Source organism: Hevea brasiliensis, chromosome 14 (assembly GCF_030052815.1).
Source record: "Hevea brasiliensis isolate MT/VB/25A 57/8 chromosome 14, ASM3005281v1, whole genome shotgun sequence".
Classification (NCBI taxonomy): Eukaryota; Viridiplantae; Streptophyta; class Magnoliopsida; order Malpighiales; family Euphorbiaceae; genus Hevea; species Hevea brasiliensis.
This window is the reverse complement of record NC_079506.1, coordinates 9,114,617-9,119,119: the sequence shown is the minus strand read 5'-3', so window position 1 is coordinate 9,119,119 and position 4,503 is coordinate 9,114,617. Positions and strand designations below refer to the sequence as shown.

General features: G+C 35.0%; 1 long non-coding RNA gene across 1 annotated transcript; it reads left to right on the top strand.

The window, feature by feature from the left end:
* Positions 1–3,442: 3,442 nt before the first annotated feature.
* LOC131173133 (uncharacterized) lies at positions 3,443–4,256 on the top strand. Its single transcript, XR_009143381.1, has 2 exons — positions 3,443–3,539; positions 3,750–4,256. It is a non-coding gene; the product is annotated as an uncharacterized LOC131173133 (long non-coding RNA).
* The last annotated feature ends 247 nt before the right edge of the window (positions 4,257–4,503 follow it).

The window sequence follows — 4,503 nt, the reverse complement described above, 5'->3', positions numbered from 1 at the left end:
GCTTAGAAAATTCTGAAAAATTTATGTGCTAACCCCCGTGTTATGGGCTTCGTGTAGGTATCTTCAATTCGAGAAAATTCGACAGTTGTCCGGGTCTGTGAATTTCCGGCAAGACAGACCCGTTGCCGGAAAAGTCTCCGAATTGGATCGAGGTTTTGGCTACCCCACCATTGTCAGACGTCCCGAGCGCGTCCCCGAAGTCGGAATCGACAAAGGTAAACCCGAACCTTGTTTTTTCGTAATTTTCTAGTGCTTAAATAGGATTAAAAATCCATAAAATATTTGTGGTAGCTTAGAAAATTATGATTCTTTTTGCAATAGCTTAGTAATATTGCTAAGGACCGCGGGGCAAAATTTTAGAATTTTTAGAGCTTATTTGGGCAGTTTTTGCAAAAATGGTCAATTATAAGGACTAAATTAAAATTTTACATATTGTGATGGATGATTGATTTGATGGGCCCAGGAGGGGCTGTGTGATATGATTGAGCTGTGGATATATGGATTGTAAATATAGAAGTGTGTTTTGAGCCATTTTGCAGGTTGGGTAGGTCCTAGGTATAGGGGAGACTCTGCCGGATTTTCGGCATGACTTAGGACGTATTTGGTCTTTTTCTTTGTTTATATTGAGTCAAATTTATTAAATGATTGTAATAAAATTGTCAGGTGAGCCGAGACAGCCTTCTTCCTCCGCCCAGCCGTCTCAGTGACCACCGTCAAGTCTGTGAGTAAAATATTAATTTTAATTGTAATTTCGATATTATTATATGTTCAGCATTCCCATGCATCACTTATATGCATATATTTATGCAGTTAAACTCTAGGCATGATTTATGTTGCATTCATAACTGTTAACGTGCCATGGATGTTGTTGTGGTAATTTGGAGCAGTATGCGTGCGTTGGCGTGCGTGTGATGTGGTGTGGACTATGGATAGGACGGGTAGTCACGGCTTGAGTTCTTCGCTGGGACCCGATCCTTCGGGGGGTAGTCACGGCTTGAGTTCTTCACTGGGACCCCCGATTTGGTTTATTAAGCGAAAGTCCGGCTTGAGTTCTTCGCTGGCACCGGGTTGGATTTAAGAGAGCTGTATAGGGGATCAGCTCCCATATAGTATGATTGATATTACTGGGTGTGTGAGTGCTCCAAATTACATTTTTGATGTTATGATGTGAAAATGTTATTGATGTTGCATTTCACTCTACAGAGTGCATTAGTTTTAGATAGTTATAGAGATTATGGTTAAAATTGATATTTTACTCTCTGAGTCGAACGCTCACTCCTGTTCAATATTTTTCAGGCCACAGGAGGATATTTTTTAGGTTAACCTGCTTTTCTCACTCGCAGGTCGTTTATCAATATTTGTGTAATTCTATGAATTTCTAGAATTTCCGCATGTGTTAGAAACCTTCATTTAAATTGGGCTTGTAATATAAGTTCTTATTGTGGACCTGTAAAAATTATTATATGCATGTTTGATGGACTGGATGAGGGAGCTGAGCTCCCATTTATCTTTATGATGATATGAGTATGTGGAGGGTAAGCTGAGCTCCCCAATGGATTGTATATTGTGTTTACAGGTCGGGTGAGTCAAAAACTCCCCGTTGAAAGGTCCACTTTATGGCCGGACTCTGTCCGGTTGGTTTCTTGAAATTGGGCCCAAATGGGCCTTAGAATTGGGTTAATGAACAGTTAGGCTTACTACGGGCCTCGGGGGCTTTAGGCTGGCCCAAGTCCTAGTGCCGGTCCGGCCCATAGGTTAGGTCGTGACATGAGTCATATGAATGTAATCACCTATTTGTATAATATTATTCGTTTGAAAAGTAAGTTGTATTTGTGTTTGAATTATTTTTATATCTTATAGTGTCGTTTTCATATTATATCACATGTAGATTCTTTATTTGTGCCTCATGTCTCAAATAATTCAAAACTTATATTAACTGTTTTGATTTGGTTTTATTCTTTGTCAAAAATCAATTATATATATATATATATATATAATTATTTTATAATATTTAATTATATGACTAAATCACATGTTAATCATTTAATATATTTTTTAATTATTAATTACATGTGTTAAAGACTATATAATTAAAAAAATATGTACAAGATAATATAATATTCTTATCAAGGAATATATTTTGATATTAATATTATTATTTTTGTTAGGTATTTAGAAAGCCCAAAGCGACTGAGGAGAATCCTTTTAGATAGCTCTTACAAAAGAATATACTCGTGTGTTTGACACCACATCCAACTCAAAACTTTAAGGAAATTGGCTTATGAGTACTTTCTACTTATATGTCTTTCACTCATCCTATCTTTTTCAATGTGAAAATTACACACATACATATTCTCAACAGTTTTAATATAAATATTATATTTTTGTGGTTGTTTTCATATTAGAAATTAAAGATTGTATTTTCCATTTCTAAATAAAGACAAGAATTTAGTAGTTTTAGATATAAAATTCAAAATTTAAAATGAAATTAGAATCAAAATAGAATCAAAATTAGAATAGAAACTGTATTAAAACTGTTTAGAACCGAACTGAAACTGAAATCAAAATTTGATTTCAAGTCTGATTCATAATTAAAAGTCAAATAATTGAAGATTTAATTACGATTTCAATTCTTAGCTAGAATCATATTAGAATCAGTGCGGAATACCCCTAAGTACCCACCACCTTTTCTCTTTAGAAACAAAATAAATAAAGAATTGCTCAAATTTGACAAATTTCAAGAAACCTCTCTTAAGAGGACTAGAACACTTTCTCTTTCGTTCTTAATTTTTATGCTACCTTAAGCCTTCACTTGTTTAATTGGGAAAAAATTAAAGTTCTGTTTGTTTTTTTTTTTGAAAATTATTTTTAATATTTTTTAATATTTAGGACACTTAAAAAAGGTTGTGGAGTGACCATTTGAGGCAACTGATATAAATTTGGGAAGATAGAAACCTGGATAGCATTGTTGGAGAGATCTAAGGTTTTGTTTGCTCTCTCTGTGATGTGGAACTTTCAAAATTTTCAGTTTTCTTTCATGTATCACTCTATTGAGAGTCAATGGCAAGAGATGAGAAGAAAGGAGAAAAGTTATGTTGAATGGGGATTGGGTATTCCTATATACAAAGGCAGAATCAGTATTTTGCTATAATTTCAATGTTTTTATTGAAAATATCAATTTTAGGGAAGAATATAGTCTAGAATGGAATTAGAGGCAACATAGAAGGGGTTTCCCCCTCCCCTCCCTCCCTTTCTTTTTTTTCTTTCTTTCTTTCCCTTTCTTTTTTCCTTTTTCTTTTTTCTCTCTCTGTCTTCCAGCAGTCTTACAACATAAAAGTGAAGAACTATGCAAAGCCCTTGGAAGTCACAAATCACAATGTCTCATAAAGTATCTTCTTTTTAGTTGCATTCTTACAAGTTGCTATTTCTGGTTCTTCCATCAGCAAAAGCTGGTGAGCAATGCTGAGGCAGGGGTGAAAAGTGGCATGAGAAGGTTGAACCGGACCATTGTCCAGCAGAGATCAAATCATATCTTGCAAGTAATCATTTTTGGACTAGTTTGTTTTACTGTAGTCTACTTGTGGTCCAAGCATTTTAGAAGATGAGACTGTGTGACTTGGTTATGTAGTTTCTATGAAAGTAGAACTGTGTTACCTATAACTTGCATAGGTCTTTCCAAGCCTTAACTATACATCTAGGTTTTGTGAGGTAGCATCTCAAGATGCTTGTTGTAATTTTGTGTACAATAGGAGAAGACTTCTCTTCGGTTGAAAGAGAGTTATCATTTTTTCCTCCTCCTGGCTGAATAATTGGTTCTTCAAAAAGAATTATCCTGTGCTATCTCCACTCTTCACGATAAAGGATTGGAGTCCAAGGAGTTTGATCTGAAGAAGCTCAAGAGCATTGCTTTCTAAAGTTAAACTTTTAGATCTGTTTACTGATTTCAGACGCTGCTAAAAACGCAGTTTCGGCATTGTTGGACTTGTGCACTTTTTTTTTTAATTTCTTTTTATTGGTTTATACTTGTCCACTCTTTTGATTATGCTAGTTATGCGCGAAACTAGTTTTTTGGTTGGCTTAATTACAATTGCTATGGGGCTTTTGATTTGTTTCTCATATGAAGCCTGATTTGTAGAATCTTTTCTCAAGCTTTGTGCTGTTAGATTGATCCGTTGCATTGCAAAATATGCCCTGATATATTCCAATATATGTAAGTGATTTGGGTTCTATGCAAAAGTTGACCTTTTTCCGAGTAATTATTGGATGTTTTCTGAAGGATTGCTTCGGGTTCTCGAAAAAATGGCTGTATGAATTCTTAGAGTCGTTTCTGTTGACGCTCAAAGCAGTGCTCATGTTTTTATAGATTGGTGAAGCTCTGTTTAATGGAATAGCCTTTGTATGCTGTGGTAAACACTCGTTTAGACATTTTAACTCGATATAAATGATAGGGAGAGGTACAGGGAACTTTATTTGCCTTTTTTCTCTATGGCTGTAAATGAATCA